The sequence below is a fragment of the Capsicum annuum genome, chromosome 6 (assembly GCF_002878395.1).
Source record: "Capsicum annuum cultivar UCD-10X-F1 chromosome 6, UCD10Xv1.1, whole genome shotgun sequence".
Lineage (NCBI taxonomy): Eukaryota > Viridiplantae > Streptophyta > Magnoliopsida > Solanales > Solanaceae > Capsicum > Capsicum annuum.
Window position 1 is genome coordinate 58768163 of NC_061116.1, and position 12779 is coordinate 58780941.

The 12779-nt window shown below is 32.9% G+C and overlaps 1 long non-coding RNA gene and 2 pseudogenes across 1 annotated transcript; 2 read left to right on the plus strand and 1 right to left on the minus strand.

The window, feature by feature from the left end:
- Nucleotides 1-1297, minus strand: part of LOC107853437 — a 75422-nt pseudogene extending 74125 nt beyond the window's left edge.
- Nucleotides 1298-2412: 1115 nt separating this feature from the next.
- Nucleotides 2413-3085, plus strand: LOC107853436 (annotated as a pseudogene).
- An 881-nt stretch (nt 3086-3966) lies between these two features.
- On the plus strand, nt 3967-6884 carry LOC107853459. Its single transcript, XR_001669766.2, has 3 exons — nt 3967-4220; nt 4322-4370; nt 6607-6884. It is a non-coding gene; the product is annotated as an uncharacterized LOC107853459 (long non-coding RNA).
- Nucleotides 6885-12779: the final 5895 nt, after the last annotated feature.

A 12779-nucleotide genomic window follows, 5' to 3' on the forward strand; every position in this document is an offset into this window, starting at 1 on the left:
AGCTTGTGTTGTATGACCAAGAGTTAGGAGTCAAATAGCACAAATAACTTCCTGCACAATTATAAGGTAAGGATGTGTACGCTAAGATTTGTGGTTGGCTCCTTTCCGGCTTTCCCGGACCTCATGCATGACGGATGTAGTATACCGGTTTCTCCTTTAAGAAAGCACGTTTGGCTAGTCAAACAATATTGTTTTATTAATTTTTTCAAACTCCCTTTAAATATTTTGAATCATTAACTTTGTTGATGTGTAGTAATTTTCATATTATTATCAAATATATAAATTTTATTTTAAAATATTTAAAAAGAATTTTACCGAATACATAACAACAATTAAGTATTTGACCCCTTCACATAAATTGAGGCATCAAATAAATTGGAAGAAAAGGAGTACTTGGCAGTAAAAAAAGAAAAAAAGAAACAACAATGACTTGTTAATCCTAAAAACACACCAATAAAACTAGGAATTATAACTAACTTCCTTTCAGAAACAGTTCAAGAAACTTACCTAAACACCCAAATAGTTTTCTTTTTAAAAAAAAAAAAAAAAAAAAAAACTTCCTTCCAGAAATCAGTTCAATTAGCAGAAAACTTCAAAAAAACTCAATATTTGATGTCACCGCTGTTTGGAATAAATTTTACAGTGACAAAAATAAATTACAATCACAAATAAAATATGAAAAAACAAGAATTTTTATTGATAAACGATATGGGTACATTCTATTCCTCTCTCGATTCTTCTCTCTTGATTATCTCCATAATTTGAGGGTCGTTAATAGCATATTTTTCGAACGTAGAAAGATTTGGATTTGATATAGATTTTCTCCATAACTCGAGGATCGTTAGTGGCGTATTTCTCGAACGTAGGAGTATTTGGATTTGATCTCCATGAAAGGAGCATTTGTGGATCTTCTTGATGTATTTGATTATTAAGAAGAGTGGGTTTTGATCCCTTTGTGATATTCAGTGAGTTTATGAAATTATCGAGAGATATTCGAGATGTTTGATCTCTTTATGAATATCTCATTAATTTGTGGGATATTTGATCTTTTTAATCTCTTTGTGAATATTCCGTGAATTTGTGGGATATTGCAGATACCTTTTCGGGGAATATTTGCCCCTTTATATAAACATAATCTAGGTTTAGGGCAGAATAGTCTCTAAGAACTCCAATGGAAATTGGATTCGTCTTCTAGAGTTCCACAAAATTTTGGTGTCTACAAATGTTCCCTATTTCAAGGGTTGTCGGCATATAGACTTGATGAAACTCAAGGACGAGTCTTGAAGTACTTTTTCATTTTTGTAATTTTCTAGCTACAGATTTGCAGATCTGATTTGTGAGAGAAGAGATGATAGGCAAATTCGGTCCCACTGAATGTGCCAATTTATCTGCAACAAATTTTACTGTGACAGAAATAAATTGCAATCACAAATAAAATATGAAGAAACAAGAATTTTTATTAATAAACGATATGGGTACAATTTTATTCCTCCCTTGATTTTCTCCTTGATTTGAGGGTCGTTAGTAGCGTATTTTTCAAATATAGAAAGATTTGAATTTGATATGGATTTTCTCCGTAACTCGAGGCACTACCAAAAAAATCGGCAAAATCGACCACAAGTTGTGGTCGGAAAAAAAAGACCACTGGTGGTTGATTTTTTATTTTTCTAAAATTTTTTATTTTAAAAAAAAAGTTACCACCAGTGGTAGCTTTTCTATTTTTAAAAATCAAATTAATTAATAAAATAATTTTAATAATTATTATATATTTATTTAACAAATACAAATTTTAAAAAAATAGAAAAAATCGACCACAAGTGGTCAGTTTCTTTTTAAGAAATATAATTAAAAATCTTTATAAAAACCGAATACTTGTAGTAGGTTTTAAAAAAAAAATTATTTTAAGAAAATCGACTACTTGTGGTCATTTTTTTTTTAAATATAATTAAAAAATATTTATTAAAACCTACCACTTGTGGTAGTTTTTTTTTTCAAAAATATAATTAAAAATATTTATAAAAATCGACCACTTGTGGTAGGTTTTTAATTTTTTTATTTATTTAAAAAACCTACCACTTGTGGTCGTATTTTTTTTTGGAAAAAATATAATTGAAAAATATTTATAAAAACCAACCACTTGTGGTCGATTTTTTGAAAATATAATTAAAAAATATTTGTAAAAATCGACCACTTCTGATCGAATTTTAATTTTTTTAAAAATCCCACCACTTGTGATCTGTGTTTTTAAAAAATGGTCGTTGGGCCCAATGGATATATGACCGTTGGGATCCCAAAACGGCTAAATTGCCAATTTTAAAAAAAAAAATCAATTAAAATATTTTTTAAAACCCAAAAAAAAAATCCTATAAATACCCTATACTGTCAAATCATTTTTCACACAATTTTTAAGTGATGCAAAGTTACTATAGAGAAAAAAGTAGAAAAAACTTTAAGAAAATAGAAACAGAAGGTGATGTTATGGTGTCAAAATTCAAGAGAATTTGTATGTTTTGTGGGAGTATTCAAGGGAAGAAATGTAGTAATCAAGGATGCTGCTATTGAGCTAGGCAAAGAATTGATCTCAAGAAACATTGATTTGGTCTATGGAGGAGGTAGCATAGGCCTAATGGATTTGGTTTCACAAGCAGTTCATTATGGTGGCAGGCATGTTATTGGAGTTATTCCCAAGATACTCATGCCTAGAGAGTTAACTGGTGAAACAGTAGGAGAAGTGAAGGAAGTTGCAGATATGCATCAAAGAAAAGCAAAAATGGCTAGGCACTCTGATGCTTTTATTGCTTTACCAGGTGGTTATGGCACACATGATGAGCTACTTGAAGTAATTAGTTGGGCACAGCTTGGCATCCACGATAAGCTGGTAGGATTGCTGAATGTGGATGGATATTACAATTCATTATTGTCATTTATTGACAAAGCTGTGGAGGAAGGCTTCATCAGTCCCAATGCGTGCCAAATCATCGTATCTGTGCCAACATCAACAGTGCTTGTCAAGAAACTCGAGGAATATGTTCCTTGTCATGAAAGAATTGCTTCGAATTTGAAATGGGAAACGGAGCTTATCTAATCATTCTATCAAATATAAGGGTGTTTTTAACTTATTTTTTATATTAAGCATGTAATGATAAAGTTGTTGTTGAAATTGAAGTATGTATTACTTTTCTCTCTCTCTTTCCTTTTAAAGACAATTGAATATACCTATATATACGTATATCTCGTGTAGTGACATATGCAGCAATTGAAAGTCATTTATCTTATTTTTGTTCCAATAATATTATCGAACTTTATGTATTTTTCTTAAAAATCAATAATTATTAAAAGTGACTCAAAAGATGAGAGAAAAATGATCAAAAAGTCCCTTAAGTTTGAACTTCGAATTTAAATAATCCTTATTAGTTAACAATACGAAATATCAATAACCTTTTAATTATAAAACATAGTGAGTACAATCTTCTTTTAATTTCTAACTGCGATATAAAATCTTGTGATATTACTTCAGAGAAAATTATATCACCTCGTAAACTTGACTGTAAAAACTTAATACATTTACCAATTTGGACAATAAATATACTTATTTATTTCATTTAAAATATAACTTCCTATTTTAAGCTTTAATTTAACATTTTTTGTCTTTTTAATTCATTTTTAATATTATGATTTGTGTATATTACGCACTTATTGATAAAATATATTTAAAACTAATTTAAGAAGTATAAAAGTAAAAAAAATTGGAGGCCTATTAATATTTCATGTAAAAAAAGGATTATTTAAATTTAAATTTCAAACTTGATGGAATATCAATTTTAACCATATTTTTCCTTAAATCTTTTTTTACACAACCAAAAGTTTAAACTCAAATTTTAATCTCAGCCATTGATCAAAATTGATCTAATGATTGAGATTAAACAAGCCTTTTCCTTCCCTTTTTTAACAAAAGACAACCCTAACCCTCATTTTCTCTCCCTCACAGCTGCAACCCCTTCCCTTCTCTCTTTCTCTCTTCTCTCATCCTTCTCTTCCTCCATAAACTTCGAACACGACTGCCGCCTCCGGAGCAGTACACCGGACAACTGTCGACCCTCCTCCCCCTCTCTTATGCCGCCGTCGTTGCAGTCCAATGTGATATGAACCATCTGTTCACTCTTGAAACACTTGATTGGTATTCAAACAAACGTCTGATAGAGGTCAGCAAAAATATGAAGGTGCGGATGTTTACAACAATGAATTTTTGATATATTTAGTTTCATAGATAGTGAAATGAACAATTTGAGTTGTGTTGGATTTGATTTTGCAAGTGGTGTAGATGGAAAGCACAAAGAAATGAAATACTCGCTCGGGTGAATTAGCCTAAGGTAATATAGAAATTTTTCATGTTTCACTATTTAGGTGTGATGGAGCTGTCTTTTTGTATTTGAGAAATTGTAGTTATATTATTAATGATATGCATTTTAACCCTTATGTATGGTAGGCGTTAGAAAAGCGTTCAAAAACAATATCAGAATCTGAATGTTGGGCCACTTATCTAGTTTTTATTTTAAATGGAAAAGTTGGTTCATTTTGCTCCATTATCTATCATATTTTAAGTTCTTTTGGCTAGCCACTGATTCAATTTCTTTTTCGTAACTCTTTTTATACTTTTTTCTTTTGTACTTTATATTATTCATTAGAGTAAAAGAAGTAAAAAATATTTCTTCACTAAAGAAAACTCCAATGTTCGACCCTTCTTGAAAATGAGAACAAAATCAATCAATGAAAATGTGTTTTGAATTTAGTTAGGTGTGGTCACTTGAGAAGTGAGTTAGTGACTTGAAAATGTTTAAGTATATGTAATTGAAATGTGGACTTGTGTTTTGAATTTAGTTAAGTGTGGTCACTTGAGAAGTGAATAAGTGACTTGAAAATGTTTAAGTGTAGGTACTTGAAATGTGGACTTGTATTTTGAATTTAGTTAAGTATGGTCACTTGAGAAGTGCATTACTGAGTCGAAAATGTTTTAAGTGTTGTTACTTGAAAGGTGGACTTGTGAAGTGACTTAGTGACTTGAAAATGTTTAGGTTTAGGTACTTGAAATGTGAACTTTTCATTTTGAATTTAGTTTAATTTGGTAACTTGTAAAGTGACTTAGTGACTTGAAAATGTTTAGGTGTAGGTACTTGAAATGTGAACTTTTCATTTTGTATTTAATTTAGTTTGGTAACTTGTGAAGTGAATTAGTGACTTGAAATGTGAACTTTTTAATTTGAACTTAGTTTAGTTTGGTAACTTGTGAAGTGAATTAGTGGACTTGAAATGTTTAAGTGTAGTTACTTGAATTATGAATTAGTGACTTTTGTTTTGAATTTAGGTACTTGAAATATGAACTTGTGTTTTAATTTTCGTAAAGTGTGGTCACTTGAGAAGTGAATTAGTGACTTGAAAATGTTTAAGTGTAAGTATTTGAAAGGTGAACTTTTCATTTTGAATTAAGTTTAGTTTGGTAACTTGTTTAGGTGTAGGTACTTGAAATGTAAACTTTTCCTTTTGAATTTAGTTTAGTTAGGTAACTTGTGAAATGAGTTAGTGACTTGAAAAGTGTAAGTGTAGTTACTTGAATTATGAATTAGTGACTTTTATTTTGAATTTAGGTTGCGTTTTTTATTTTAGTAAAGTGTGGTCACTTGAAAAGTGAATTAGTCACTTAAAAATGTTTTAAGTGTAGGTACTTGAAACGTGAACTTTTCATTTTGAATTAAGTTTAGTTTGGTAACTTGTGAAGTGAATTAGTGACTTGAAAACGTTTAAGTGTAGGTACTTGAAATGTGAACTTTTGTGACTTGAATTTAGTTTAGTGTGGTCACTTGAGAAGTGAATAAGTGACTTGAGAAGTGTCAAACTCTTCACTTTCGATGCCGCACCCGTGTCGAATTCTCCAAAAATACACTAGTTTTGACGAATCCTACACGCACCCTTTGACATTATTGAAGAGTCATTTGAAAGGTGGGCTTGTGTTTTGAATATAGTGAAGTGTGGTCACTTGAGAAGCGAGTTAGTGACTTGAAAATGTTTTAAGTGTAGGTACTTGAAATATGAACTTGTGTTTTGAATTTAGTTAAGGGTGGTCACTTGAGAAGTGCATTAGTGAGTCGAAAATGTTTAAGTGTAGTTACTTGAAAGGTGGACTTGTGTTTTGAATATAGTTAAGTGTGGTCACTTGAGAAGTGAGTTAGTGACTTGAAAATGTTTACGGGTAGGTACTTGAAATGTGAACTTTTCATTTTGAATTTAGTTTAGTTAGGTAACTTGTGAAGTGACTTGAAATGTTTAAGTGTAGTTACTTGAATTATGGATCAGTGATTTTTGTTTTGAATTTAAGTACTTGAAATGTGAACTTGCGTTTTGATTTTTGTAAAGTGTGGTCACTTTGAAGTGAATTAGTGACTTCAAAATATTTTAAGTGTAGGTACTGGAAACGTGAACTTTTCATTTGAATTTAGTTTACTTTGGTAACTTGTGAATTGAATTAGTGACTTGAAAATGTTTAGGTGTAAGTATTTGAAATGTGAGCTTTTGTGACTTGAACTAATTACTTAAATGTGATTGATTGTGTAGATGAAACCTGATTATAGCTGGATATATCAACGAAATATTAATAATAGAATGGGTGATGCTGAGATTGAAGATGCGGATGATGAGTTGTAGTTTTTGTATTTTCTATGTTTTATAGTTTAGATTTGGAACCTCGATAAATTTTGTAAATAATTTGATTTTTAATGTTTGTATTCTTATGGTGGTTGGTTGATTGTATATTAAATGAGTAGTGGGTTGTATTATAAATAATTTAATTTGATTTTTAATGATTGTATATGATTGGTGGCCTGTATTGTAAATAATTTGATTTTTAATGTTTGTATTTTGAAAAATTTCAATATTTTTTTTACAAAATTATCAAAAAAGCTGACCATATGTAGTAGGTTTTTCTGAATTTTTTTTACAAAAAACCCACCACATGTGGTAGGTTTTTCTGAATTTTTTTTACAAAAAACCAGCCACATGTGGTCGGTTTTTTTAAAATTAATTAATTAATTTTAAAAAAAATCGACCACTTGTGGTCGGTTTATTTTGAATTTTTTTATTTTGAAAATTATTTTTTCTATTTTAATAAAATAATAATGAATTTTAAATATATATATATATATATTTTTTAAAAAACCGACCACAAGTGGTCGATTTTTAAAAAATCACCACTACTTTTCCGACTACACATTTTAGTCGATTTTGTGGTCGGAAATTGGGAATCGATTTTTGTGGTCGATTTTCCCCCTTTTTTAGTAGTGAGGGCTATTGTGGTATTTGCATTTGATTATCCCTTTATGATATCCTATGAGTTTATGAAATTATCGAGATATATTTGTTATGTTTGATCTTGCTATGAATATCCCATTAATTTGTGGGATCTTGCTGATTTTTTATCTCTTTGTGAATATCTCGTGAATTTGTGGGATGTTGGGAGATGCCTCTTTAAGAAAATAGTTTCCCCTTTATATAGGTGTAATTAAGGATTTAGAGTAGAGTAGCCACCATGTTAGGTTTAGGATAAAGTAGCCTCCAAGAACCCTAACAAAAATTGAATTCTTGTTGTAGAGTCCACAACATTTTGATGTCTACTTCAAGGCTTGTCGGAGTGTAGATTTGATGAAACTTTAAGACGAGTCTTGAAGTACCATAGAGCTTTCATCTTCACGGTTTTGTGACTATAGATTTGCATATTGATTTATGAGAGAAGAGATTAAGGGAAGATTTGGTCCCATTTGGCTTGCCAATTTGTTATCAACATAATTTAATTTATGAAAAATAAACTTCAGCCACAAATAAAATATGAAGAAAAAAGAATATTTTTATTGATAAACAATGTGAGGACAATTTTGTTCCTCCTTTGATTCTACTCTCTTAATTTTCTCCGTAATTCGAGGGCCGTTAGTAGCGTATTTCTTGAATGTAGGAAGATTTGAATTTGATATGATTTTCTCTGTAATTCGAGGGTTGTTAATAGCATATTTCTCGAACCTAAGAAGATTTGGATTTGATATAAATTTTCTCCGTGATTAGGCCGTTAGTGGAATTTCTCAAATGTAGAAATAATTGAATTTGATCTCCATGAAAGGAGGGTTTGTGGATCTTCTTAATGTATTTTATTTAATTATCAAGGAGGGAGATTTTTAATCCCTTTATGATATCCCATGAGTTAGTTATTGAGATGTTTGATCTCTTTGTGAATATTCTATTAATTTGTGGGATATTGAAGATGCCTTTTTTCAGATAATATTTGTCCCTTTATATAAGCATAATCTAGGGTTTATGGTAGAATAGCCTCTAAGAACTCTAATAGAACTTGGATTCGTCTTGTAGAGTTCCACAAATTCTTGGTGTCTACAAATGACCCCTTCTTCAAGGCTTGTCGTCATGTAGACTTGATGAACCTCAAAGACTAGTTTTGAAGTATTCTTTCATCTTTGTAATTTTCTGGCTCCAGATTTGCAGATCTAATTTGTGAGAGAAGAGATGAAGGACAGATTTGGTCTCACTGGACGTGTCAATTTATTTGCAACAAATTTTACTGTGATAGAAATAAATTGCAATCACAAATAAAATATAAAAAAATAAGAATTTTTATTGATAAACGATATGGGTACAATTTGTCCTTCCTTGATTCTTCTCTCTTGATTTTCTCCTTAATTTCAAAATCGTTAGTAGAGTATTTCTCGAATATAGAAAGATTTAAATTTGATATGAATTTTCTACATAACTCGAGGATCGTTAATGGCGTATTTCTCAAACGTAGAAAAATTTTGGATTTGATTTTCATGAAAGGAGGATTTATGGATCTTCTTGATGTATTTAATTATTAAGAAGAGAGGATTTTGATCCCTTTATGATATTCCATGAGTTTATGAAATTATCGAGAGATATTCTAGATATTTGATTTTGTAATGAATATTCCATTCATTTATGGGATCGTGAAGATTTTTGATCTCTTGCACTAATAATAAAGGGTTTAATGGAGATGGGAATGTATGTACTCTTATTAAACTACTAAAACATGGTAACTGCGCGCGCTAGGGGTGTTCAAGACGAATTGAAATTGCAAATTCAACAAAAGAATCAAAGAAAATCAAACTGACTTCAAAATTTGAGTTTTGCGTCAGGTGAAATTTTTAGAATTATCTAATTTTGGAAAGTCATTTTTAAAATATTTTTCAGTGGGCAAAAGCTTGTGTTTGACAAATACAAATAATTTTTGAGTAATAATTAGTGTTTTTAATCAAAATTTAAACAGATGTTTCTAAGTACATTTTTTCAAAAATACTTTATTTTTAAAAAATTAGTTTAGAAAAAAAAATATTTTTTTAGCTTATAAAAAACAGCTTCTGGAAGCACCAACAAATTAAATTCATAAGAGATTATTTGTAAAATACAGTAATATACTCTTTGTGTATGTTTAGCACCCTATGCGAACGTGCACCTTTGAGGGTTTCCATGGCAAAGAGAGGTCGGGGACGACTGAGGAAGACAAAAATGACAAAGGTATGATTGCATCAGATACATGATACGGGATGGCCATAAAGATCGATGTGTGTGCAAGTGTGACACGAGACCATCCAAGGAAGTGTATGTATTTAAGTGTGAAGACATGCCTTGAGTGTCTTAAAAACACTACAAGGCACCCCATTTATACACTCCAAACCCACCCCCTTCATTAAGGGTAAAGAGGTCATTTTTCCATCCTTTTTGTAAAGACTATTTAAGGTGTTTCTTTAGATTTGTTCCTTAGTTAGCTTATTCTTGAAATCACTTGTAATACTGAACATCACTTTCCTCTCAAGAAGAGAGTAGACCACCACTTTGACATCACAAGAAATGGTTTCTTCTTGTGTTGTGTGTATCGGCTAGAAACGATAGTGCTTGAGTGAACTGAGTTCTTCTTGTATTCTGTAAGAAGGTGGTTCTTGTTAACTTGTTTTGTGGAAGTTTTAGATTATTAATACACTCTTTAGTTGCTGCATTATAAGTTCTCATTGTGTCAAGTTACATATCTTCTTTATCGTTGAAGTTTGAGTTTGTTGTTTCCATTTAGTGTCTTGTGCGTGTGGACTGTTTCTGTGTTTGCGGACTATTTTTGTGCTCTTTTAGATACCGTTTGGTATCATTTGGTATCAGAGCGAAGGCTGGTCTTGTTCTTACGTCACCCATCTTGGACTCTTCTAGTTGAAAAAAAAATGTTATCTAGTGACTTGTGTTTGGCCGAGAAGTGTCTAGATTTAGGTGTTATTTTGCTTTTCTTAGTAGTTTCATGGGTTAGCTTGTATTGTTGTTGTTCATAAGTGTTCTTATTGTTGTTCATAATGTTGTTCTTGAGGTGAATGTTCAACAAAAGGTATGTTTGATTTGAAAAAGGAAGAGAGAGGTGAAAGTCTTGTATTTATCTTGGAATTAGTTTCAAGACAACACCAAAGAGGCAAATAGACAAAGGACCTCCCAAAAAGCTTACTTACCAAAATGGTGTCAAACCTTTTTCAAAAATAACCAAAACGGGAAAGGAACAAACCAAAGCCAAAAAGGTGTTTTACCATTTTGGTGCAAGTTGGTGAAAAATTTATTGACACCTTTTGGCCTTTGGAAAAAGGGTCCAAGGCTTGTCTTTTCACTCCAAAAACCGAACAAGGCCTCACCAAACCAACAATATTAAATCATTCAAGTTGGACTACAACAACTTCAACAAAACAACACCCAAACGACCAAAACAAAAAAAAAATTGTGGGCCACATCAACAACAAAAACTCAAGTCATAGGACATTCCATGTTTCTTTCCTTGTCTCTAATAGTTTCCTTTTTATTGACTCCTACACTAGTTGCCAACTAAGTAAAAACCTACTAAGTTGTGAACTAGTTTTCGAGTACGTTTTCGTGTCAGCGTTCTTTGTGGTGCTTTGCTCGTTTATAATTCGTAGTTATTCTTCGTTCAAGTGCGTACAAAACTTCCTAGAGCCTTCGAACCAAAATCCATTCTAACTCAAGAGTAGACTCATTCCTAAGCACTCAAGGATTGATAGCCGGCTTACAACACTTGAAGGGGCAAGTGAGGAAGCTGAGTATGAAGAGTGTGTGAGGATATTTTAAACTAACGTTTGTGCATTTTGTAGGTACATTGGCATGTGGAACTACTACACATAGAACCCAAAACTTCCAATGCACAAACCGTGGACCAAAATGTTTTGAATGCTCTTGTGGCTAATCTTGAATCCTTGTCTCGGGACGTGGCTAGAGTGAATGCGGGTCTTGATAAGTTGGGAGTGGAAGTGGCCTCTATTAGTGGCCGAATGGAAAGGGTAGAAAGCCAACGGAGTTCGCGGCCCTCAACTCCTCAAAAGCACATCCCCAACCATTACCCCTGAAGCCACACACAAAGAATGTACCCACTGAATGTCATACCTCAAGCCAACTATTACTCACAAGGTCGAGGCCTTGATGGACTTAGCTAGTGATTCCCCATATCACCAAGTTCCACATGACGGACTTGGAACCCAAATGCCACCCTTAAATACGACTCCTCCAAACCAAACCAAATTCCAAATGTCCAAAACCCGCCAATACAAGAAGAGGGATTTGTGAGGGAGAACCGAAGGGGGGGGCTATGGAATATATGATGATCCTTATTTGATGGAAGATGGGATAAGAGGTAAAAGGGTAGAACCGAGGGAGAACCAGGGGCTTGAAGTTAGGGGCGGCCAAGGTGTTCGGGAAAGGGATGTTGGCCCCAACACCATAAAAGTAGGGCTTCCGATCTTTAGGGGAGAAAGTGATCCAGAAGAGTTTCTCACATGGGAATCCGCATGCGAGAGAGTCTTTTAAGTGAATGATCTCACGGGGAAGAAGAAGAGTTGCTACGCCATTGCTCATTTTGAGGGATATATATGCTACCACGTGGTGGGAGTATGTCAAACGTTTTGGCAACGTATTGATTGAGGGGCAACCCCCTTCTTAGTTTCGGTTAAGGTATCTTATAAGGAAAAGGTACCTTCCCGAAAGCTATCAATATGAACTCCTTGCAAAATTGTAGAACTTTAAGTAAGGAAACAAAAGTATCGCAACCTACTATGATGAGTTTAAACAACTCATCTTGAAACTTGATCATAGAGGAGAGCAAGTGAGCCACGACATCATCCGGTTCAAGGTTGGCTTAAACAAAGAAATCTCAATGCACATGACTCTTCATAAGTTTGAAACTATTGAAAGGATCTTCCAAGTGGCTTTGGAGATTGAAAGGGAGTTACGGAAGCAACTGGGGTACAAGCTCAAGGGACAATTTCCCTCAGGATGGAACAAGGACAAGGATCACTCATTGAAGGTGGAGCAACCCGAGACCAAAGTTGTCCAAGCTGATAACAAGCCTCACCAAAGATACCCTCTGAGAAATGAAGGTAAACCGCATTCTTCTTCTAATTCTAAGGATTTTCAATGCTTTAAATGCCACGGTTGGGGACACAAGGCTGGTGAGTGTCCAAATAGGAGAAACGTGATACTAAATGAAGGGAATTGTACTTTTTTGGTAAGGAGGTGGGACTTGGACTAAATGAGATTGATGAACAATCTCAAGATGGAGAGAAGGGAGAAGCTGAGGAGTCCAAGGAAGGAGGTGTGGAAGATATTTGTCCGTGTGAAGGGGAGCTTGAAGTGCCATGTTTCGTGGTGTGAAGGGCCTTAACTAGTAATGTTTTGGTCGATCC